The sequence below is a fragment of the Hibiscus syriacus genome, unplaced genomic scaffold, assembly GCF_006381635.1.
Source record: "Hibiscus syriacus cultivar Baekdansim isolate YM2019G1 unplaced genomic scaffold, ASM638163v2 tig00117034_pilon, whole genome shotgun sequence".
Lineage (NCBI taxonomy): Eukaryota > Viridiplantae > Streptophyta > Magnoliopsida > Malvales > Malvaceae > Hibiscus > Hibiscus syriacus.
Genome location: NW_024063533.1, coordinates 2,155,994 through 2,182,949, shown reverse-complemented (window position 1 = coordinate 2,182,949; position 26,956 = coordinate 2,155,994). Strand labels below are relative to the sequence as shown.

The following is a 26,956-nucleotide window of genomic DNA, read 5'->3' as shown; positions in this document are numbered from 1 at the left end:
TTAATTAATGTCCTTGAAATGAAATTTACAAATTCAAATTTAACTTGGTTTATCCCTTAAAACAACAAAAATGCGAATAAATCAAAAGCAATAAAATAGATTAAATTAAAATTACCAAGCCATTAGAAATATAAAGAATATTCAATTATTTAAATATATTGAAACCAGATCTTTAGGTGAGTTCTAACATTCTTTTTCTCAAAGAATTTAAATAGTCGAACATTTCTTTTTCTTTCATTCTCAAATTTTAAGGTGAATGATCAAATTTTTTAGTTACACTGTTAGGATATACTTGTAATTTAAAATTGTCGAAAACAACTTTCTAGTGAGTTAAGAGAAGTCACTTCGACATTTTTTAAATTAAAAGGATATTACCCTTAATCCGATTATGTGATTAGGTTGAGTCATGCACGTGAGGCTATCATGCATTTTATATAAAAATGATGTCATGCAATTTGCTACTGAATTATTTGCATACCCATACATATGTAAACACATCACCATGCGAATAAATATAAACAATTAATTTAAGAAAAACACATCTAACAATGGACTATATTAAAATAAATTTAAATTTAAGGGATTATTCTAAAATCTAAATTATGACCAAAATATAAAAGCTACATAATTTCATACCAAATGTAACTATACATAAATCTTACTTGACTAAACAAAGGGGGTCAAAATAGAAATTAAAGTAATGGGCCAGAAGCACAATCATTGCAAAATTCGATTAAACACACCAAATGGACTAAAATAGAACATGCAAAACATTCAAAGCCTAATGTCTACAAAAACATAAACTAAGTACATTACTACTCAGGACTAAAATTGAACGCGCGTAAATATAAAGAAAATTTAAAAAACAGACCTGATTCTAGGACTAAAATGAATTAAAACGAAACCTTGCGTGGCCCAAATGGTGAATAACCCATGCACAAAACGGGATACCCTAAACACCTACACGACGTCGCTTTATCCAACTATCTAAAAGCCTTATTTTAAGATCTTAACCTAAAAAAAGAAAGCCATTCATGCTAAACCTAACACCCCAACGTCGTTCTCTCCTCTTTCTCTCCACTCTCTTCTTTCATTCTTCTTCTTAACCCCCCTCCACCACTCAACGATGGCCGTGAAAACTGAAACTAATCCTAAACCAACTTTGACGCCTTAGTTTTCCCTCTAGACCACAAACCCGAGGCTAAAGCTTGCTAAATCGACCCCTAACTCCGTGAATAACCCTCGATCTCATCTACTTCTATCTCCGACAAACTAATACAACGACGACTCCTCTCTAAGGTAAACGTTTCCTTATCTCTCTTTCTATTTTGTCCCTTTGAACCACAAGCCATCTCCCAACTCTTCTCTCACAAACGATACCGACCCAAAGACCAATAGCCCTCTCGACGATGGTGTGGTGATCGAAACACTAAGGTAAACTTAAACCTTACTGTTTTTATATTCTAAGATTTGTATTTAGTTTGAAAAATTGTTAAAACAAATGAAGAAAATGATAATGTAAATAATAATGAAGAGAAAACCTTATATGAATTTAATTTGTCTTTGTATTGCTTTGACTCGTCAAAGAGAGCGCTATTGTATTTTCATTGATCTTTGAGTAATAGAGGATACACTGTTTTGACATGCATATACATTGGTATTTCGTTCTTTCTACCTACTCGAATGGTTTCCCCCTGCTGTTCGAATGGTTGCCCCTTTCTTTGTGGTCTCTCCTATTTTTTTTCTCCCTTGCTGTTCGTGAACCCTGCTGTCTTAATTGTTTCCCCTTGTCTATTGTGTTTTTCTGTCTCCTGTTGTTTTCCTGACTGAGCCCTCTGTTCGAAATGGTTACCCTATTCCAATTGTTGCTCTCGTTCCACGTTGTTTCTGTTGGTTTTTGGCAAATATCCCACATTGGTTTTGTATAAGGAGCAGGGAAATTCTTTTGTTATAATAGAGCCCCTCCTCCTTAGTTTAGCATCCCACAAATATAAGCCTTTCACTATTAAAGGCTATTTGTACTCTTTCTCTCTTTGTAATATTTCCTCTGTTAGTGAAATATTATTTTAGTAGTGTTCGAGGACATAGGCTAATTTGGCCCAACCTCGTTAAATTTTGGTGTTCTCTTTATCTATTTAATAGCTATTGGGGTATAGTTGTTGTTAATTATTGTCCTATTAAAATTACGTGTCTTGGTAGTTCTGTCTAAGGAAAGTGGATTTTAAGAGGGACCATTGTGACCCCTCCTCTTTCCTGGGAATCTACCTTGGGGTTATTTTTAGTACAATCATTTTCACACTAGTCACCTAGATAATAGTTTTCAAGGTGAATTGTTATTATTGGTGGAAATTAACCTGAATTCCACAACAATTGGTATAGAGCTCTTGGTTTATTTAGTATGCTCTGTGGTTGCGGCTTAGGCTGATCTTCCACATCAAAAAAGTTTTCTTGGGATAATTGGCATTCCGCATTGACAGCTATTAAATAGAATTTGTAGCAGAAATGCAGACAACAAAATATCCACATCGTCGTCAACAGCTGTGACAAATGTTAGATTTGCAATGGATATTTTTGATGGCACCGGTCATTTCGGCATGTGCCAAAGTGAGGTTCTAGATGCCCTATTTCCGCATGTCTAGACATTGCTATTGAAGGAGAGAAACCAGATGATGTTGAGGAGAAAGAATGGAGATCAATAGATTGGCATGTGGTACTATTCGATCGTGTCTTCTAGAGAGAGAAGTATGCATTTCTAAGAAAACTTCTGCAAGTAAATTGTAGAAGACACTATAGGAGAAATTTTGAAGAAAGAGGTCAGAACAAGCTCTACATGAAAAATAGATTGTTCCGCTTCAACTATACCAGGTACCACTATGAATGATCATATTACTAGCTTTAATCAGCTGGTGACTGATCTGATGAATATGGACGTGACTTTTGAAGACGAAGATCTGGCTCTGATGATAGGATCACTTCCTGATGAGTTTAAGTATCTTGAAACTACTCTACTTCATGGGAAAGTTGATGTGTCTCTCAGTGAAGTAACTGCTGCCTTGTATAGAATTGAGGAAGAAAGACAAACAAGAAAACACAAAGTGTCGAAGCAGAAGCACTTATTGTTAGAGGCCGTTCGAAGAGTCAAATAAATTAAGGAGAGGGAGATCGAAGTCAAAAAAGATTGAGCAAAGATGAATGTGCCTTTTGTCGAGAAAAATGGCATTAGAAGAAAGAATATTCCAGGCTAAAGAACAAAGGCAAACCTGAAAGGGGAAAAACTGTCTCAGAATCTAATATGGTCGAGTATGATGATGCAGATTCAGATTTCGCATTCGCTGCTACGCGATCAACCAGCTGTTTCAGTTCATGGCTGTTAGATTCAGCTTGTAGCCACCTATGACCCCCAATAGAGAATGATTCTTTTTTTTTAAAGAACTAAAAGGTGGAATTTCTATACAACAAATAATTCCCCTCTTGACACACTTGGGATTGATTCAATTCGCTTGAGGAATCAGGATGTATCATCAGAACCTTAACAGGTGTCCATTATATACCAGATTTAATGAAAAATCTCATCTTTGTGGAACCTTAGAGTCAAAAGGTTTAGAAGTGAGGGAAAAGATGGGATTAGAGGATTATCTCTGGTGCACTGGTGATAATAAAGGGAATCCGGAAAAGAAACAATGTGTATTACTTTGTGGGTAGTACAATTGTTGGGACAGCAGTAGTGGCAGCTTCTATTGATGAACAGGAGTCAGAAGCAACCAGGTTATGGCATATGCGCTTGGGGCATGTTGGTGAAAAATCCTTGAAATTGCTGATAGAAGGATTATTGAAGGGTGCTCAGGCTTGCAAATTAGGTTTTTGTGAGCATTGTATCAAAGGGAAGAAGACGAAGGTGAAATTTGGAACAGCAATCTATGTACTAAGGTATTTTGGATTATGTTCATTCAGATGTATGTGGGTCTTACAAGACAACTTCATTGGGAGTAACACACTATTATATCACCTTTGTTGATGATTTTTCTCGGAGAGTTTGGGTGTATACAATGAAAACAAAGGATAGGTGCTAGATTTTTCCTTAAATGAAAAAGATGGTGGAGACTCAAACAGGCAGAAAAATCAAACGTCTCCGAATAGACAATGGTGGAGAGTACAAAAATGATCCATTTCTGAAAGTCTGTGAAGAAGAAGGTATTGTCAGGCACTTCACTGTCAGAAGTACACACAGAATGGGTGGCAGAGTGTATGAACCGAATATTAGTGGAGAAGGTTCGGTGTATGTTGTCTAATGCTGGGTTAGGCAAAGAATTTTGGGCTGAGGCTTTGGTCTATGCTTGTCACCTTGTCAACCGTTTACCATCGACTGCTATTGGTGGTAAAACACCATTAGAGAAATAGTTTGGAGTACCTGTTACAGATTATGATTCCTTACATGTGTTTGGTTCCACTGCATACTACCATGTTAAGGAGTCAAAGCTGGATCCAAGAGCAAAGAAGGCGATCTTTATAGGGATCACCTCTATATGAAAGACTATCGTCTTTGGTGTCCAGAAACAAAGAAATAATCTTCAGCAGGGATTTACCTTTGATGAATCTACCATGTCAGAAAAATTGGAGCAGACAGATGGAACTCCCAAACAGTGGATTTGAAGGAAGCAGAATTGACCCAGCCAGTAAGAACTGATGTTGACTCTCCTATGGTAGAAGAGTCAGATGAGAAGAGTTCAGACCCAAGAACCTCCACAGCACATGAATCAATTGCACTCAGAAAGGGAAAGAGGACCATTAGACAACCTGCTCGTTATGTTGATATGGTCTCTTTTGTATCACCAATTGCAATTGATGACGTTCCTGCCACTTTTAATGAAGCGGTCCAAAGTTCATACATAAAAATGGAGGATCGCCATGAATGAAAAAATGCAATCCCTTCAAAAGAATTAGATGCGGAAACTAGCTAGTCATCCGAAGGAAAAGAAAGCAATTGGGTGTAAGTGGGTATATGCAAAGAAAGATGGATTTCCTGACAAGAATAACATCCTCTACAAAGTAAGATTGGTGGCTAAAGGCTACGCTCAAACACAGGGAGTTGATTATAATGAAGTATTTTATCCTTGGTAGCACAGTTGGATTTGGAACTAGTTCAGATGGATGTAAAAACTGTATTTTTTACATGGAGACTTGGATGAGGAAATCTACATGACTCAGCCAGATGGATTCAAAGTTGCTAAAAAGAAGAGATGGTATGCAAATTAGAAAAATCGCTATACAGATGAAGCAATCCAAGTAGCGATTTGACAAGTTTATGATAGGGCAGAAGTACATAAACAATTATGATCATTGTATGTATTTACGTAAGCTACAAGACGGATCCTATATATCTTATTCTTTATGTTGATGATATGCTGATAGCTTCCAGAAGTCAGACAGAAATTGCGAAACTAAAGACTCATTGAACAGGGAGTTGAGATGAAGATCTTGGTGAAGCAAAGAAGATTCTAGGCATGGATATCAAGGGATAAGAAATTGGGGAGGCTTTGTTTGTCTCAGAAAGAATATCTGAGGAAGGTACTAAAACGTTTTGGCATGAATGAGAAGTCAAAACCAGTTTAGTACACCTCTTGCTCCTCATTTCAAGCTCGGTGCATCCATGTCACCTAAGGATGATGCAGAACGGAATACATCTCAAAGGTTCCGTATGCAAGTGTTGTTGGTAGCTTAATGTATGCAATGGTGTGTATGAGACTTGATATTTCACAGGCAGTTGGGGTTGTGAGTAGGTATATACATGATCCTGGAAAGGAGCATTGGGAAGCTGTGAAATGGATTCTGCGGTATATTCTGAACACCGTAGATTTTGGTTTGGTCTTTCAGCAGGACAAACAAGATGGTCAGTGTGTAGTTGGGTATTGTGATTCAGATGCAGGTGATTGGACAAGCGTCGATCACTACTGGTTATGTGTTTACATTTGCAAAAGCACCAATCAGTTGGAAGTCCACCTTACAGTCAACAGTGGCTTTGTTTACTACAGAGGCAGAGTATATGGCAGTTACAGAGGCTGTGAAGGAGGCAATTTGGCTTCAAGGGTTGTTTAGTGAATTGGGAATGGAACAAAAGCACATCAAAGTGCATTGTGACAGTCAGAGTGCTATTCATTTAGCAAAGAACCAAGTTTACCATGCAAGGACGAAGCACATCGATGTTCGATATCACTTTGTATGAGAGATTCTAGAAGTAGGTAGAGTCATAATCCAAAAGATTCGGATCACTGAGAATCCTGCTGATATGTTGACAAAAGTGGTAATGCGGTCAAGTTTAAACATTGTTTAGACTTGGTCAATATTGTTACAAATTGAAAGATGAATTTGCAGACACTACTGAAGATTAGATTTTTTGAGAGACGTGTGTGGAATTTGCCAAGGTGGAGATTTGTTGGTTTTTGGCAAATATCCCACATTGGTTTTGTAAAAGGAGGAGGGAAATTCTTTGGTTATAATAGAGCCATCCTCCTTCTAGTTTAGCATCCATAAATATAAGCCTTCTTCACTATTAAAGGCTATTTGTACTTTTTCTCTCTTTGTAATATTTCCTATATTAGTGAAATATTATTTTAGTAGTGTTCGAGGAGGTAGGCATAATTTTGGCCTAACCTCGTTAAATTTTGGTGTTCTCTTTATGTCTATTTAATAGCTATTGTCGGGTATAGTTGTTGTTAATTATTGTCCTATTAAAATTACTTGTCTTGGTAGTTCTGTCTAAGGAAAGTGGATTTTAAGAGGGGCCATTGTCACCCCTCCTCTTTCCTGGGAATCTACCTTGGGGTGATTTTTAGTACAATCGTTTTCACACTAGTCACCTAGATAATAGTTTTCAAGGTGAATTTGTTTATTGGTGGAAATTAACCCGAATTCCACAACATTTCTGAGCTCCCTTTGAATGTAATGCCCCGTATTATATTCCATGGCATCTTTCAAAACAACAACAAGTTCTGCTGGTTATTGCTCGAGCAAAGTGCGTATGAATGGCGGTAGTGGCTTCGGTGAGTGGCCGACAGGTGCGGGTGAGTGCTTGGTGGACATGCGCACTGTTTCGCGGCTATGGGTGTATTAATGGTTGATGCCTCATTACTGATATGTTAATAATATGCTGCTCCCCACTATGTGTTAAATATGCTAATGTCTGGTATTTTGCAGGTGATGGGGTCTTCACGAGAGGCATGGGCGGCATGGGTAGTCACGTGGGTGTTGTTCCAGTATGGGCTGTTGTTGGTAGTCGAGCTGCATGGGTTTGTTGTGTGTGTTCACATAGGAGACATGGATGCTGCTCAATTCTGGTACATCATGTGGGAGAGGTTTGCACAGCTGGTGACCGGGTGTTGTGGAGCAGAACAAGGCCTTCACGTGGGGTGTTCGGGTCTTGAGCTTGTAATTAATTTGGGTTGTAATTAGGCTCCAACTGGGTTCATTATTTGTAATTTGGTTTGTAAAGGGACTTTAGACACTTAATTTGGGTTTTGGATCGACTTTTAATTTATATCTCGATTTCCAAAATGAACACATACGATATCAATCCAATTTAAGCACCAAAGTTTCTCAATTTCCATATTAACCCCAATGCAAGCTTCCCTTCATCCTTCATTAATGCCCTATGTCATTCAAACTAATTCTTCATTGAGCACGAATATTTCCAAATTAATTCTCGATCATCGTCAATGAATTCAAATTGTCCGGACAAAATTAGGGTATTAAAATTTTATTTTGAATATTATTATGAATAATTTGATTTTGCATTGAAACCATAATTTAAACCAACTGTTTGTCCGTACCACTATGGTGGATGCAAATGTGTTTTAGAGTGAGTAATTGTCTGTCTCGAAATTTAATATTTTTCCTATTAATTATTTATTTTATTGATATTGTCCACTTAAAAAAATTATTTGTGTTCATTTCATATGAAAATTTATAAAAGTATTTATATATCCCACTCTCAAAAGAATTTCTGAATCCGTCATAAAGTACCACAACGTAGTGACTTGTATAAAAAGCTAGTGCAAAATGTAAATGAGGTATTACTGAATGATTCCATGTTTTGGAAATATGAATCATGATTCAGTTGTTTGCGACGTGGGGGAGTGTCTGAGTTTCATGTTTTGGACTGGTTGGTTTATGAAATCTAGTCATCCAAATATCAGATTCTGATTCGTTTATGTTTTTTCTATTGATCGAAACAAACAGTCAGCACGTTCAATGTTCGCAATTTACCATTGGTTACTATTATACCCTACCATATTTTCAAATTTTATATGGATGAGGTTGGTTCCGACATTCAAGGCTCCAGCAAGATCTTATTCTATCCCTGTTTACATTGCAAGTAGAGGTGATAAATGGATCATTTGAATTGAGTTCAGGTTAGATTACTTTTGGATTTTGATTATATTAAGTATAGTTCGATTCGAATTGGTTTTTCCGACATTTGCGATTTCATTTATATTTTCTTCTTTCCGTCTTCCGCAATTAAAAAGTAGTGATTTTTCTAGCTGCTTACCCACATAATAAAATAATTTCTTTCGAGTGAATGTATTATCCTTAGATGTTTCAGATTTAAGCAGTTACGTCTACAGGGATTATGTATTATCAACGACTAAGAGAAATTATGAATATATTATTTTATAATCATTCCAATTATTAAAAAAGAACTTCGAAGTAAAAAAAACGTTCATGAATTCAGCTTCTTAGAAATATCTATTCTATCTCTACACCGATTGAAAGTACTATAATGTACTTAATAGCATGTTTGGTTTAGCTGAAAGTAATGTCTCATTTATTACACAAGTAGCACACGAGATTCAAATAACAAAGCAATTGGTATACTTGATATACAAAACAGTCACGTGACATTTTCTAACACAAGTATCTCTTTCTTCCATCCATTTTGATGTCTATTCTTTATTCTAACACAATGGTATAAACTTTGTATAGCATTATACCTTTTACTAAAAAACAAGAGGGTCATTGTTACTTCAATACACATCATTGATCATGTATTAGCTTTCAGGTGTATTTTTGAGCTTTGAATGTCAATTTCGGATTCCGGATGTCATCCTGACTTTGAATTAACCGAATCTCTAAGCTGCTCGATTTTGAATCAAATTCCACACTTGTATAATCATTCACTGTCCTCACCAAAAGTGCCTACATGAAAATAGAAACATGAATGAAAATAAGCAGGTTTTTATTTTTCTATTATAGCACTTTTGCAATTCTTAGCCTATTAGGGTGCGTTTGGTTCACGGAATGTAAGATTACCAGTGGGAATAAAAGATTACCAGGGAATAGGATTACTGAGAATGTTGTATTTTGTGTTTGGTTAGTTTAGCAGGAATGTAAGATTACCGTGTTTGGTTAAAAGAATAAAAGATTATTGGAATGTATATTTGACCAAATTGTCCTTATTATATATTTGTATAATATTACAAATTGTAAATATTTATATTTTCTTTAAAAATTAATTCATAATATTTATATAATTTTTTTTTACAAAATTAAAATATAAAAAAAGTTTAATGAAAGGGTAAAATTTTTTTAACCCCTGAACTTCATATAAAATTTTAATTATAGACTTTTTTTTGTAAATCTAAAATAATTTAAGGATAAATTTGTAATTTAACCTTCGTAGAATTTTTATTATTCAATGACAGAAGAAGGATATTTTTGAAAAAAATAAAAATTTAAGGGCATTTTAGTCCAAAACGCCAATAATGTTATAATATCTAAGGGAAGGGAGGTAATGACATTCCCGATAATATACCTCAAAAAATCTACTATTGATAATAAAACATTACTGGGAATGAGATTTCCAGCCAACCAAACATGGGAATGTGGGATTCCCATCCCATGGGAATCCCACAATCCTTGAACCAAACACTTTCATAGTACATTTTGTTGATGATTTTGAATTACCCATTACTCAGAGAAATGGAGTTCGAAAATGTACTAATCATCCTATTAAGAGATATATAACCTGTGAAAAATTGATGTCGTCATACAGAGCTTTCATTGCATCACTTGACTGTATACGAATTCCAAAATCGATTCAAAAAATCTTGAAGATTCCAGCATGAAAAAAAGGCAGTTCAAGAAGAAATTAAAGCCGTAGAAAGCAGTGGTACTTGGGCTCTCACAGAACTACCACAAAAAGAAATTGAATGGAAGTGGATTTTCATAGTCAAGATGAAAACATTGAAAGGTTCAAAGCAAGACTGATGACAAAAGGGTTCATGCAATCACATGAGATTATTATCAACTTGATGTCAAGAATGCCTTTTTCTACGTACATGAATATACCTTAAACCTTAGAAAGTCAATCAAATGGACAAAAAATGTTCAAAATTAAAGAAATCTCTCTATAATCTGAAAGTCCTCTCGGCATGGTTTGTCAGCTTTACCAAAACAATGGTTACATATAGATACAATCAGTGTCAAGTTGTTCATAACTTGTTTGTGAAAACCTTCTCAAAAGGTGAAGAGATCTTTCTTATTGTCTACATTGATGATATTATAGCAACACAAGATGACACAGATGAAATAATCGAAGTTAAAAGGGTAGCTTGTTGTTGACTTTGAAATCAAAAAAATTGGTGCTCTCGAGTACTTCCTAGGGATGGAGGTGGTTCGATTTAAAGCAGGGATTGTGACCTCTTAGAGGAAGTATGTGATAGACATGTTAAACGTGACATGTATGCTTGGGTGCAAACTAACAGAACCATCAACGATCCTAATCTTAAATTAAAGAAAAATGAAGGGGGAGTTCCAGTCAACAAAGATCAATACCAAGGTTATTCGACAAGTAATCTATCTATCACTTAGTAGACCAGATATTGCTTACTCAGTAAGCATTGTCAACCAACATATGAAGGATCCGTGTGAAGAACACTTAGAAACTGTCAACTGTGTCGTAACCGTCTTTCAGTTGTGCTCCGGAATTGGGCTTCGACGTGAAAAATGGATTGGGAGTCGCCACCGATCATTTACTTTACGAAAAGTGGGTTGATCGGATACCTTATTTCTTACCTGATCTGCGTCTTACCAGTGATATGTCGGATCCAGGAATCAGTTACGGTCAAGCAAGGATTAGCACCCTTGAACCGCCCTTTCAGTACTACGTAATTTCCCGTTATCTTAATTAAGAAAATTGTAATTTTAAATTAAAAGGTAAAATTTGATAATGAATTACTTACCTCTGATTAATTGACGAAAATACCCTTAAAAAGTCATAAGATGTGTCAGAGGGAAAAAATGAATAAATGAAAAAATGAAGAATAAAAATAAGTAAAAAAAATAAAAGGAAAAATAAATAAATAAATAAATGAAATATTAATATATATATATATATATATATATATATATATATAAATGAGTAAAATAGAAAAATAATAATCATAACAATAATAATAGTAATATAAAAATATATATAATATAATATAAAAAACCAAAACCAAAAATAAATAAATATATAACCAAATATAAAAGTATACATATAATGATAATTGGCTTATAAATAACTATTTAAAACATACATATAATGTATAATGATAAAGTAAAAAAAAAACTAAATAAAGATAATTACAATATATATACATATATATAGTAATAATACGCTTATAAGTAAAATATTTTTTTAAAAAAGTATATATATAATATATAATAAATATAGTATTAAAAAATAACCAAATGAATATAAATAAATAAAAAATATATGTATAGATAATAATAATATATAGTGTAAAAAAATCAATTGAAAATCATTTAAAAGAACATACGTATATATATTTATATAATGACAATAATGTAAATAAATAAAAAATCTATACAATAAATAAAAGGACTAATATAAAGAAAAATAAAGATTGGGGCCAAATTTGAAAGACAATTAACGTTGATATTACGCATTAGGGGGATAAAAAATGAACACGCCTCGGGGTAGATCTAGGTTCGAAACCCCACCCATTTTTTGTCATCGACGCAACCCACGTTTTGGGTTATTCAAACCAAATCTCAAAAAAATAACGTGCACATGCGAGAAATGAACGAATCAAAAAAAATGCTACCTTTTATTTCCTTTTCGAATCGTTTACAATAGCTTTGCCTTTGTATTTTCCGTGTTTTCCTCTGTATTTTGTCTGTAAATCCTCTCTTACAATAGTGAGTTACAATGGCTATTTATAGTGCTTGTGGATCCTATCTTTAGGAGTTTAAATCATAGTAGAACTCTATCCTATTTTAAGGAGTTTGAATCCTAGCAAAATTCTATCCTATTTTTAGGAGTTTGAATCCTAGTAGGACGAAAATGTGTGTTGACAGCTGCCCCTCTTTGCCCATAGTCGTGTAACGGGGATAGGACAAAGATTAAAAGACACACTTTTCATTCGGTGGAGTTAAAAATTGACTCTGATGTTTCAATAACTCCCTGCCGAATTGCGTTACGGATGACTCCTCCGTCGTGAAGCCGAGTTCATCTTGAAATGATATGAAATTGAAGCCATAGTTCGGAATTTGAATCAGCACGTGGCTTCTCGTTGCCCTTCGGTCTTCTTCTCGGTTTAAAGACCTTGGATCAGAATCGAACTGAGAAATCTTCATTGACAGATAGCTTTTGCTTGAAAATGGTTGCTTGTCACTAAAGCAAGGTTAACCCAGGTCCTCTTCTCGACTTAAAAACCTCGACTGCAACTGGAAAGTAGTGCGATTGATGTGTCATCGAGCTAAATGGAATCGAACTCGACAATTTTGATGGCAGATAACCCTTCTAGCCTTGAGTTATGCTGTAAATGATGTGCCTTGGAGCTGAGCGTAGTCGAACTCGAAGGTCTTTGTTGACAGATACTCCTTCTTTGAGTTGGATATCCTTCGTCGTGAAGTTGAAATCCAATCTAAAGATGGATGATGCTTGTGTCCACGGTTCCCTTCGTCGTGAAGTTAAAACCGCGGGTGGCCCCTTGGTCGTGAAGTTGAGCCTGAAATTGGATATACTTTGTCGTGAAGTTGAAATCCAAGTAAGTAGCATTGTTCTGAGTCCAATATCCTCCGTCGTGAAGTTGAAATTGGCTTTGGAACCGGGAAATTATTTGTTGACAACCAGCCGTCCCTTCATTGTGAAGTTGAACTTGTGTTGTCTCGAGTCCATTTCTTCGCTGTGAAGTTGAAATGACTCTGAATGAAATTTTGTGACAATCAGTCGCCCCTTCGTCGTGAAGTTGAGCTTGTGTTGTCTTGGGTCCAAGATCCTTCGCTGAGAAGTTGAAATTGGCTCTGAAATTGGGAAGTTGTTTATTGACAACCAGCGGTCCCTTCGTCGTGAAGTTGAACTTGCGTTGTCTTGAGTCCAATATCCTACGCTGTGAAGTTGAAATTGGCTCTGAAATTGGGAAATTATTTATTGACAACCAGTGGTCCCTTCGTCGTGCAGTTGAACTTGCGTTGTCTGGAGTCCAATATCCTTCGTTGTGAAGTTGAAATTGGCTCTAAAATTGAGAAGTTGTTTGTTGACAACCAGCGGTCCCTTCGTCGTGAAGTTGAACTTGCGTTGTCTGGAGTCCAATATCCTTCGCTGTGAAGTTGAAATTGGCTCTGAAATTGGGAAGTTGTTTATTGACAACCAGTGGTCCCTTCGTCGTGCAGTTGAACTTGCGTTGTCTTGAGTCCAATATCCTTCGCTGTGAAGTTGAAATTGGCTCTGAAATTGGGAAATTATTTGTTGACAACCAACGATACTTTCTTCGTGAAGTTGAACTTGCATTGTCTGGAGTCCAATATCCTTCGTTGTGAAGTTGAAATTGGCTCTGAAATTGAGAAGTTGTTTGTTGACAACCAGCGGTCCCTTCGTCGTGAAGTTGAACTTGCGTTGTCTGGAGTCCAATATCATTCGCTGTGAAGTTGAAATTGGCTCTGAAATTGGGAAGTTATTTATTGACAACCAGCGGTCCCTTCGTCGTGAAGTTGAACTTGCGTTGTCTTGAGTCCAATATCCTACGCTGTGAAGTTGAAATTGGCTCTGAAATTGGGAAATTGTTTATTGACAACCAGCGGTCCCTTCGTCGTGAAGTTGAACTTGCGTTGTCTTGAGTCTAATATCTTTCGTTGTAAAGTTGAAATTGGCTCTGAAATTGAGAAGTTGTTTGTTGACAACCAGCGGTCCCTTTGTCGTGAAGTTGAACTTGCGTTGTCTAGAGTCCAATATCCTTCGCTATGAAGTTGAAATTGGCTCTGAAATTGGGAAGTTGTTTATTGACAACCAGCGGTCCCTTCGTCGTGAAGTTGAACTTGCGTTGTCTTGAGTCCAATATCCTTCGCTGTGAAGTTGAAATTGGCTCTGAAATTGGGAAATTGTTTATTGACAACCAGCGGTCCCTTTGTCGTGAAGTTGAACTTGCGTTGTCTGGAGTCCAATATCCTTCGTTGTGAAGTTGAAATTGGCTCTAAAATTGAGAAGTCGTTTGTTGACAACCAGCGGTCCATTCGTTGTGAATTTGAACTTGCATTGCCTGGAGTCCAATAGCCTTCGCTGTGAAGTTGAAATTGGCTCTGAAATTGAGAAATTATTTATTGACAACCAGCGGTCCCTTCGTCGTGAAGTTGAACTTGCGTTGTCTGGAGTCCAATATCCTTCGTTGTGAAGTTGAAATTGGATCTGAAATTGAGAAGTTGTTTGTTGACAACTAGAGGTCCCTTCATTGTGAAGTTGAACTTGTGTTGTCTTGAGTGGCACGATATCCTCCGTCGTGGATTTGAAATCGTGGTTGTTTTCCATCGAGCTAGATATCCTTCGTTGTGAAGTTGAAATCTACTCTCGAGCAAATTATGAGTTCGAGAGAAACTTTCAATCTGTCTAGTTGGTCGAAGTGTAGCTTCTTGCTGCTGAGTTAAGCAACCAACATGAATCTTTAAAGGTGCTTTTGAATCGAGTATCCTTCGTCTTGAAGTCGAAACTTAACTCTAAAAGCTGCAAAAAATTATGTATGTGGAAAATGATAAATATGATGCTCTAAAATGTATGCATAAGATGCATGTAACATGAATTGGTTATATTTTATCTCCTGAAAAAGGTCTGATAATTTGCATTAGGATGTTGAATCCAAAAATGCCCCAATATTTGATGTTGAATCTTCAAAGATGCCCCAAATGTTTCCTCATTTCTTGCTTCAGTATTGATTATGAGCATGAGTTTTGTGTCTAAAAGTCACATGTCATTTACCAAGATCCACTCTAGAGAGACTGTCTTGTTTAAAAAAAATGTTTTTGTTTCTCTTTTATTTTCAAAGTTATGAAAATATCAATTAAAAGAATTTTGAAAAATGTTTGATCCAAAGTTTTGAAAATATTTTCACTTTCACGGTTTTACAATTGAGACGAATCATAAATTAGAGTTCATCTGATATCAAAGAATTAATTATATTGTTAATCCTTCAATGAATTATAGCTATTTGACAAGTGCCAAGATCAAAGCTATTTTTGGGAAGTGGTTAAGTAAGGAAAGGATAAAAAAAATCTCAGGTTTTATGTTTGGTCAAAGGTTTGGCATTTGATGCTCAAAGGTTTGGCATTGATGCTCATAGGTTTGGCATTTGATGCTCAACGGTTTGATGGGGTAGCTTGCATGCTCCTCTACTGAAAGTGTTCTCTGACTCCCAACCTTCGTGGTCACACTCGGGTTGTGTGATGTCGTATCAAGGAATTTATGTGATGCCTCAGTTGCACAATTTTTATACTCGAGCCGCCTTTTCAGGTTTTCAACTCGAACCCTCCTTTGGTTTTAAGACGTTATTTAGGATTTACGTCTTGAACCCCCCTTTTTTATTTTTCTCTACCATGCATTAATTACATTGTTTTTGCAAACAAAGATTAATCCTGATGGGCGGGATGAAATATAAGATAATCTCTTATGTTTAGAAATTCATGTATGATTAGAAGGACTTTTAAGGCACGTAATGTAGGTCAGGGTTCATGGTTATGAAAGAAAAGGATAAATAGGCCCAAACAAGTGTTTCAGGGTGTTGAACCAAGGATCAATTCATTCTGATGCCTTCAATCATGTCCTGCTCAAAATGTCTCTCTCTTGATGCTCTATGATCTTCGAGTGAAGTGATTCAGTGATTCGGGAATGATCGTGCTTGATCAATCTCATAGTTTGAAGCTTGATGTGCCATTTCAAACAAGTGTTTCAGGGTGTTGAACCAATGATCAATTCATTATGATGTCTTCAATCCTGCTCAAAATGTTTCTCTCTCTTGATGCTCTATGATCTTCGAGTGAAGTGATTCAGTGATTCAGGAATGATTATGCTTGATCAATCTCATAGTTTGAAGCTTGATGCACCATTTGTCTTTAGGGAATCTTTGCATGTGTTTTTTGTCCCTTTTTCTTTTTGATTTTTATTATTGTTTCTCTTTTTTCTTTGTTTTTTTGGTTTTTTTGCTTCTTTTATTTTTTGTTCTTGATTGGATCTTCGCACTTGCCATTTGGTCCACCTTTTGGTATCTCATCTGAATCAATGTCTTCGCTCATGTGAGCATATTTCTTCCACCTTTCCCCCCAGTGTGGAGGGTGATCCTTGGTAAGGATTGAATCAGAAGAAAAATACTACAGGCTCAAAAGGGGACACAAGGGATATATTTTTTTCTCCTGTTGTGAAGGGATAAAGAAAGAAAGTCGTTCATCATTTCATACATGTAAATCTTCATATAAGAGGTATCCCCAGGGGGATAGATTTTCAAGATTAATTCTATTCACACGAAAACAGTGTAATTAATGCATGATAGAATTATTTCGAATGAATCTTTATTTTTCTTTTTCCCAGATGTCTCAATGTTCAGGCTCCCCGCGAGATGCCCCAAGTTGGTTCTTTATAAGAATGCTCATGTTAAAATGAATAACTCAATGCCTTAGGTTTTAATGGTAAGAAAGGTTATTTTTGAGTCTAAAAAAGACAGTAGTATGATCTTATTGACTCAAAGAAAGGTGTGGGTGTATCAAAAAGATAAATGTAATGTTCAAGAATTTCAAAGGGAGGTAATGTCAAAATTTGGTCTTTTTGGTAATGACCATGAGTTATTTTGGGTAAAGAATCAAGGTATTTTGTTTTGGGTTTTGAGACAAGATAAGAAAGGTCTAACCTTGCCATATGTCAAAAATCTATAATTCTTGAAGAATTAAAAGAATCCTTAATTCATTTAACATTCGAAGAACTAAAGATTAGAATTTGTTCAATTGCTCCACCTTAGAAAGTAGCATAAATTCAATCCTTTAAAAGATTAAGCAAACGATGAAAGATTAGAGACGTGTTTAAACAAAACAATCCTCTAAGTGCAAATGGTATATGCCGCCATGCCCCCTTCTTCGGTCGTTTATGCCCCTGAATCCATCAGGTTTTGGATCTTGCGCTTCAGCGCCTTATAGTTCTCAGAGGAATATTTGGGGCTTCTTATGTGGTAACACCTAACAGCTTCAACATTGTAGTCCTTAGGATATAGGGATTCTTTCTTAGATCATCCTGGCAGGCTTTGTCCTACAATCAGCTGATCAGGCTCCCACTGTATTGTTTTCAGTTTTTTTCTTTTGATGTTACAATCTTGCTTCCATGTGGTGTCATGTGGTTAAAACCACTTCATCGAATCCTCCATGAAGAAATTTCATGTTTATGAAAATGCTTAAAAATGAAATATAGATGCACAACGTAAAATGAAAAAAAATGCATGAAATGTTCGAGGCATTGATCCAGAAAAGTGTCCATTATTATAAATAATCCTTATTTCGACAAAAATGTTTTATCTTGTAAGAGACATAAAAACAATCAAAGGTACATTCAGACTAAATCCTCTAGACCCCGAACAGCTTCCAGCAGGTTGACAAATCTTCTGTTTTCATTTGTCACTGGTTGTATGCCTTGTTGGACCACTCCAGCTTCCCTTTCCAGGCCGTGTAGATGGCGAGCTACCTTCTGTACTTGATCCAGGAAGTCTCGGATGACTGCGTCTCTGGCCTTCACCCTTTTTTGTGCTTGCTCCCAACGGAAATGCCACTGTAAACATCCGTCGAAGGGCACTATCTGAAGCTTACTTGCTTGTTTCTTAAACCCATCTACAATAGCTTCTAACTCAACTATTGTTTTGCCATCTCTCTCATGTTGTTTCTCCAGATCAGCCATCCGAATTCTCAAGCATTGGTTTTGATGCTGACTGCCTGCTAAGTGCCTCTAGGCAGTCTTCATCTGTTCCTTCCAAGCTCTCTCATTCCAATATTTAGAAGCCACTTTTAACTTGGAGTTATTCTTGACTTTATCTTGATACCCCTTTCTCAAGTCTTCGAGCTCTAAACGGACTCTTTTTTGTTCTCATTCTAGTTTATCTACTCGATCTTTCTGAGAGTCGGCATCTAGATTCCACTGATAGCGCTCAGCCTTAAGTTCCTTTATCCTCTTCGCAGCTCATTGTTCACAGCTTCAAACTCTGTTTTGGCTATCTCAAGTCCAGAAGAGACGGGCCTGAGATGTTCCTCCATAGTCCGGGTGTCCTCACAGTCTGGCACCGAAATATTGTCATTTTTCCTCAATTTTCGCCACTCCACATAGTCCGAAGCAAGCATGTTTCTGGCAGCTACCACATCCATCCGGAATACTTTCTTCCATGAATCGACTGCTTCCTTGATCATCTTCTTATAGTTGTCACCGTGATACTCAAACTCTGATTTAGCTAGTCCGCATGTTGCTGGGACAAACTGACGTGCCCCATAATGTCTAAGTGCTAACAATGGAGCATACCCAACTGCATCCCAAAGTTCAGGTAAGGTCATAGTGTCAGAGTCCCCATATTGGAAAAGAACGTCACTGAGAAACAACCAGGGGGCTCTCCAAGTAATATCTCAGTCTTGATAGATGAGTGAAGACTTTAATCCACTTCTCTTTTGAATTTCCTTCATGCCATTTCATGGTGATGAACTCTCTCAAAGGTGAATACGTAGTGCTAAATTGGCGGTAGGCAACCCAATTAGTCTTCCAGAAGTGGTTATGAATCCAGACTTGAAGGAGCTGAACACATCTAATGAATCTACCTCCTCCAGCTCTTCGGCAATGGTTGAGAGACCGAAAGGTCTCGACTAAGATGGTTGGTGCTGGGTTGACTCGTTTCGGAAGTTGCTCAAACAGTTCCACCACGGCTAAGTCAATGCATCCCAAAATCTTCGGAAAGATGATCAAGCCATACAGACATAGTGCAAAAAAGGTCTATAGTCTTCCATTCATCAGGGTGGTCATTTATTAGTTTCCTTATGTGGATCCACTGAATTCCTTGCCCGTTACCTTTGTTTCGGAGTCGGTCAGTCACCCACTTTTCATCAACTCCTGCAATCTTAGCCAGTCTGTTCTTGAAAGGCTGACTCTTGATGTGTTTGATGTAGGATCGCTCCAGTTTAATGCTTTCACAGTGCAATAGTGTAGTATACTCCTCGATAGTAGGTACCATGTCCTCTTGGTTAAAAGTGAAGCAACTGTATCACGGGTTCCAGAATTGAACCAAGGCTCTGATTAAGGGCTCACCGATCTTAACATGAAGCAAAAATGCAATGTCACCATACCGCTGACTGAACTTCTATTTTCGATCATTCTTCCAACTGTCCTTAATTGTCCCAGATGTCTCGAAGTTCTTGCACATTGTTTTGTTTTACGCTGATAGAGGCATAGCTAACAAGCTCTGACACAAAACTTCCTTGAAGACTGTCTCCCTTTTCTTTCTGAGTCTTCTCGGACCATAGTCGTACCTCGGGGTTTTTAATCTCCTGTATTACAACACCTTTGTCCATTAATGCAGATTATTTATGGTTAACGAACACGTTTTTTGATGGATCAACACCTCTTTTGAATGATGCAGATGATGGAAATAAAATAAAAGAGAGGAAAAAAATGAAAAGAGTTAGTAAGGTAAAGATAATAATCAAAGCAATCATGAAAATAAAAGTCCTACCCCACATGATATCTATCTCACATGTTTATTATTCCTACCCGGACATGATCTCTATCCCGCAAGTTGATTTTGAACAAGTCCTAACCGCATAAATTTCTAGTTCACATGTTTTGAACAGAAAGTAAAGTAGAAAATAATTTCAGTATCCTAGGGTTTAAAACGAGGTTTTGGGGTAGGCCTTAACTCCTTGTAGTCTTCGGGTTTAGGTTCTAAAAAAAGGTACTCGAATTCTCCTTGCCGGTGCCCCCTTAGGCTTACCAGACCCTTAGTCCTAAACCCATCACAGGCTTTTGTGGACTAAGTTAAACTCGAGAGGAAACATTCCCTTATGCCCATACGGAGAATAAATTCACACGAAGGCATAAGGTATATGAATCCCGAAGGTTACTTGCTAGGCCCATACGATGAATAAATTCACACGAAGGCGTCGCTTTCACCCCCACTTAAAACGGGTTCGGAGCTCGGATATAGAGCCTTTGGATGAAAAATCTTTAAGGGCTGAAATCATAAAAAAAACGGTCAGTACAACTATTTACTCGAAAATATAATCAAAAGTAAGTAATAAGAATCGAAATGTTACCTTAAAATTTAAACTTACCCTTTTCATTAAAAAGACAACTGGAAATTACCTTAGCCTGACTCACTTACTTGTGTCCCCAGCGGAGTCGCCAAGCTGTCGCAACCGTATTTCGGTTGGGCCCCGGGATTGGGCTTCGACGTGAAAAATGGATTGGGAGTTGCCACCGATCATTTACTTTATGAAAAGTGGGTTGATCGGATACCTTATTTCTTACCTGATCTGCGTCTTACCAGTGATATGTCGGATCCGGGAGTCGATTACGGTCAAGGAAGGATTAGCACCCTTGAACCGCCCTTTCGGTACTACGTAATTTCCCGTTGTCTTAATTAAGAAAATTGTAATTTTAAATTAAAAGGTAAAATTTGATAATGAATTACTTACCTCTGATTAATTGACAAAAATACCCTTAAAAGTCATAAGATGTGTCAGAGGGAAAAAATGAATAAATGAAGAATAAAAATAAGTAAAAAAATAAAAGGAAAAATAAATAAATAAATAAATAAATAAAATATTAATATATATATATATATAATGAGTAAAATAGAAAAATAATAATCATAACAATAATAATAATATGAAAATATAATATAATAAAAAAACCAAAACCAAAAATAAATAAATATATAAACCAAATATAAAAGTATATATATAATGATAATTGGCTTATAAATAAACTATTTAAAACATATATATATATATATATATATGTATAATGATAAAGTAAAAAAAACTAAATAAAGATAATTACAATATATATACATATATATAGTAATAATACGTTTATAAGTAAAATATTTTTTAAAAAAAGTATATATATATATATATATAAATAATAAATATAGTATTAAAAAATAACCAAATGAATATAAATAAATAAAAAATATATGTATAGATAATAATAATATATAGTGTAAAAAAATCAATTGAAAATCATTTAAAAGAACATACGTATATATATTTATATAATGACAATAATGTAAATAATAAATAAATAAAAATATCTATACAATAAATAAAAGGACTAATATAAAGAAAAATAAAGATTTGGGCCAAATTTGAAAGACAATTAACGTTGATATTACGCATTAGGGGATAAAAAAATGAATACGCCTCGGGGTAGATCTAGGTTCGAAACTTAGAAACCCCACCCATTTTTTGTCATCAGCGCAACTCACGTTTTGGGTTATTCGAACCAAATCTCAAAAAAAAAATAACGTGCACATGCGAGAAATGAACGAATCAAAAAAAATACTACCTTTTATTTCATTTTCGAATCATTTACAATAGCTTTGCCTTTGTATTTTCCGTGTTTTCCTCTGTATTTTGTCTGTAAATCCTCTCTTACAATAGTGAGTTACAATGGCTATTTATAGTGCTTGTGGATCCTATCTTTAGGAGTTTAAATCATAGTAGAACTCTATCCTATTTTAAGGAGTTTGAATCCTATCAAAATTCTATCTTATTTTTAGGAGTTTGAATCCTAGTAGGACGAAAAGGTGTGTTGATAAACTGAATCCTAAGATACCTAAAAATGACTCTAGGAGAGGGATAATTCTATTAAAAAAAAAGTGAAATGCATTATCAGTTGACATAGATACAAGAGAAACGATATTTCAGTTAATTCTAAGAACAAATATCACTTGACAGCCTTCTTTCAGTTAATTCTCCAGACTAAATCACTCTAGAAGTGCATTATGTTACTCGGAACATAGATACAAGAGAAAAGATTAAAACATAAATACCTGCAAACTGGATACTGCAAGCTCCGCTGCCTTATCAAGGTTGTCGGGATATTTCTGAGCAGAACAAACAGGATATCTGAGAAATTAAATGTTTATATACCAGCTTAAGGCAGGAGCAAAAACAATAAAATTACATTACTCCACCCAAGTAGAAGTGCGGTCATTAGATCTCCTGTTCCCTACAAATATGGTTGTTCATCGACATAGTTTCCAATGTTGCATAGTAGGTAGACGTAGAATGAAGTGCAAACAGTAAAAGATAACACATGCAATCATACATACAAAAAAGTTGCACCTTCACTCAAGCAAACGCTTTTTATGCACTTTGCACCTTAGGCAGTATAAGCATTCTAGCACCCAGAGTGTACCTAGAACCCTTAACAATACTGATAAATTCAATCAAATACCCAAATTTGATATACTTTCCCTTACTTATGCAACAATCTTTTCATAGTCAATAAGCAAAGCTATAAATATATTCAACAAAATCTAGCATTAAAAAGCCTTTCTATACTCATTTATCTGATACTGCATTAATAATTTGATACTGCATGGGTTCTTCAACAACAAACAAGTCTTGCTAGTTCAACGGGCAATGTATTCTATAATATTTATAGAGTTGTGTTAAACATAATGCAGCTTCAATTACTAATCCTGAAAGCACCTCTAATTACAAACCCAAAATCTTCTGTTCATTTCAACCCCAAAAATCAAACTAAAGCTTGAATAGACACTACCTTGAATCTTTCAAATGCCAGCTTCATCAAAACAGGGAAAAAAAAGAATACCTGTTTATGCTTTCCATGCACAACAAATAGCTCGACTTTTCCCTCAAGCAGCTCAAAGATGTGTGATTTCAAGGCTTAAACCTAAAGCTCTTAAGCTTCACCTCATGGTAAAGGTGCAGGATTAATAGGATGGGTAAGAAGTATTTTTTATGTAGGCCGAAGACCATTGAGTGTCCATGTTATACAAAAGGAGAGCTAGTAGCACCTCCCTCCAAATGTTTTAGTTTGCATTGGAATTGCGCGTTAAGAAACAAGCTAGTTGATTTAATTGAATGTTTTTACTTCCATCTGAAAGTGTTGGTTTGGTTTGTCTTTTTTAGCTTTTAACAAAACTTTGGGTATCAAAGTAAAAGTAAGTTCTGCCCTCCTTATTCATAACTGGGTAAAAGTTTGTTAAAAGAAAGGTATCAGAAAAGCATTGATTCTAAGGCCAAGCTACAGTTCCAAATCTCAGCAATAGCTAGGCTTTCTAAACAATCCCCAGACAAACAAAATCCATAAAAGAACATTATGCAAAAACCGAGATGAATAGCATCAAGGCCCAATCATCATAATAAAAAGGTTCATGTTTCAATATGCAACAAGTGATCGCGAGAAAATTTTGCATACCGTAAAATATGCAGGAATTCTTGGTATTACAATCTTAAACTGCTCAGGAGCTTCCTCCTGTCAAATCAGTACCATAATAAACATAGAAAAGCTTGTCAACAAGCTTGACCAATTATCAATAAGATAAAGTTGGCAAATAAAAGGGTATATCAGTTTAACCACGAAAAAATGCTTAAAAATGGGAAGAAGAAAAGAAAATATTACTTCTTATTACCCATTTTGCAGATACTTGTGAATCGGTAAATCATATTGGATTCAAACATTAGTACAAACCATATAAAATAAAGTACAAATACATATAAAATAAAAATTAAAGCGTGTGTCAAAGAATCAGAAACAAAAAATCAACCAGTTAAATTTTAAATTCATAATTTCATCTAGCACAAAGAGAAGAAAAATAAAAGCGAAATCACTTTCATTTAGTACAACAGTTTATCCCCCCTGCCCCTCCTCAAAAGGAGAGAGTACATTAAGTTTTTTGCACAGGCAGTCATGTACCTGTGAAGTTAAATCAATTCCGCTGTCTAAGTCGTACAAATTTTATGAATGAGGTACTTTATCCCTTACTCTCCAACGTCACTCATTTAAGTATAATAATAGCTAGAGGGCGGTCCACCAAAACCAATGTGATTTAGATGAAAAGAAATGATCTTTTACATGTCAGTCGATATTGGAAATTTTTTATCTACCTCTGGGAAAGTGGACATCCTCTGCAACATACCAGTATTGTAACACCCTAATTTAGGGGCTAAATTTAAGAAATTATAAAGTGGTGGATTTAATTGGTATTTTTGAAAGAAACGGGGGATTAAATTGTAAGATTTTAAAATTGGCAGACCGTTTTAAGAAGTACAGGAAATTCAGTGGCTAAACCCATGATTTAACCATTTTTTATATATGTTGAAATATAATCCCCCACCCGTGCTCAGTTTCTGGAAATTTTTCCAGTTTCCCTCTCTCGTCAACCCCTCTTTGAACTCCGATCTACTCGCCGTCCGACCTCCGATCGATGAGCCGAAACTACCATCGTGTTCGTTGTCAATCGAGGAACAAAACCCCTCAAACATTTCGTCGTGAATCATCGCCGTTCGTCGTGAATTTCGGTCGGAAGTATCGTCGGTAATAACTCGTTTTAGTTGGTTTTTCATCGATTCACGACGATCCGATGATCCGTTTACGACACCTCCCGCACCATCATGTTCCTTGTGCCGTTCCGAGTCCACCGGTGTTCTCCTTTTTCTCCGGCGGCGGCAGCGCGTGTGGAGGTGAAGCGGTCAAAGTTTCCGACGTTTCAAAATCGAGCTCTCCGCCGTTCAAAATTGTGAACCGAGCTTTGTAAGTATCTCGAAATCGCTCAAAATAATTTTTAAAAATTTTTCTGTGAATTTTACGTTGCCGGAACAGTGCCCACGCGCCCCCACGCGCCGCCACTGCGAGTGGGGATAGTCTAAATGACCGGTTTGACCGGTTTTAGTGAATAGTTGACCAGTTTGACCTGTCACAACCCGACCCGACCCGTTGACCCGACCCGACCCGTTTACCCGACCCGTTGACCGTTGACCGGAGTTGACCACTGTTGACCAAAACTTTGACCGGCTTTGATCGGGCATTAAACGACCTTTGACTTCGACCGAGTATACCTATCCTGACATTTTTCGACGTTCCAAATCTGATTCCGCTGTCCGTTTTTCGAAATTCGAACCCGAAGGCCTCAAAATTACCGGTCAAACCCATTTACTTTGATTTTGACCGAAAATTCCAAATTTCCGAAAAGTCATATTTTATGCTTTCGACGTCCTGAATCCGAAGTCCGTTTCGCCAAATTCGAACTCGGTAAGCCATCTTTCACTGATTTATCACCCGATTCGATCCGTTTATCGTAATTAAGCTCCGTTTCTGATATAATTTATGTTGATATGTATCTGAGGAATTATTGGAAGTTGAATTGAAGATCAAAGGCGTTCGAATGGAATTTTTATGGTCGATCAGTATTGCACGGAAATCGAGGTAATATTTTACTACCTCTTTATGCTTTATAGAACATGTTGGTATTGGTAAATGCATGAATGGAAATATTTGGTCTTATATGTGTAATAAATGAAGATCTACACTAGATATGAATACGGTAGAAAATAGATAACTGAATATGGCTCAGATGACTATTATAAGAAATTGGAGGACAGTTGGAATTAAATTACAAGTTCTGAAATTAAGTGATAAAAGAATCAATCATGGATTGTAGATTATAATTTATCTCATTAAAGGTACTTAGATGATAAATTATGAGAATATTTCGATTAGGTAAAATTACGAAATTACCCTTATGGTGGAAAATGACAAGAATTGTCTCTGGAAGTAGATTAATAAATCTGAAAAGAATTATTGATCTGCTAAAACTATTCATGTGCATAAGGAAATGTTAGTATTACTTGGAAATTATGGATAACCGGTTTTTAACACCAAGAGGTTTATGCAAGATACTATAAGTCTGTTAAGGAATCACTTCAAGATCAGAGAAGGTTCGGGAAAGCAATTAATCATAGGATCTCTAAATTATATTATTTTCGTTAAAAGCTAATATCGAAATTATCTGGTTAAGAAATTACAGAAATACCCTTAAGAGATCGAATAGTCTGAGTTAACCCTGAATGAGAAAATACTTAGAGGATTCGTACTTAAGTCGATTAAGTACAGATTTGATTGTTAAGATCATGATTTAGCAGGAAAATTCATGATATTCCGTTTGTAAAATTTGAGAAGACACTTGACTCGAAAATATTCGAATAATGAGTAAATACTTGAAGAATAATTTAATGGGGTATTTTGCTGTCAGAATTGTTCGAAAGGACTAAAGTAAAAGATATAAATTGGAATTAAATAATAAGACCGAATGGAGGAAAAAGATTGAAATACTGTGGATCTGTAAAATGACCAAAATACCCCTGTAATGGAAATGACTCAAGAATGTCACCAAGCTAAGGAATGATTGGATATCCTCGAGCTCTGAAATGAATGGAATAAAACTGAACATCAAAATTACCAAAATACCCTTATGGCCTAAAGTAAGTAAATGTCTTGGATTAATTAAAGAATCCAAATAAGCATAGGTATTGGCCTACCTTTAAAAGTAATGGAACACAATTTAAGTGAGTAGATCAACCCTAAAGCTATGTCAATACCTGAATGACATAGATATTACTGGAATGCGTGTTCGTCTTCTTAAGTTTGACT

The 26,956-nt window shown here is 35.9% G+C and overlaps 1 long non-coding RNA gene across 1 annotated transcript; it reads right to left on the bottom strand.

Moving 5' to 3' along the window:
• Positions 1 to 8,942: 8,942 nt before the first annotated feature.
• On the bottom strand, positions 8,943 to 23,785 carry LOC120196761. The gene is made up of 4 exons (XR_005523211.1): positions 23,726 to 23,785; positions 22,463 to 22,507; positions 22,329 to 22,382; positions 8,943 to 9,189 (listed from the first exon to the last, which is right to left on the bottom strand). It is a non-coding gene; the product is annotated as an uncharacterized LOC120196761 (long non-coding RNA).
• Between the last annotated feature and the right edge of the window lie 3,171 nt (positions 23,786 to 26,956).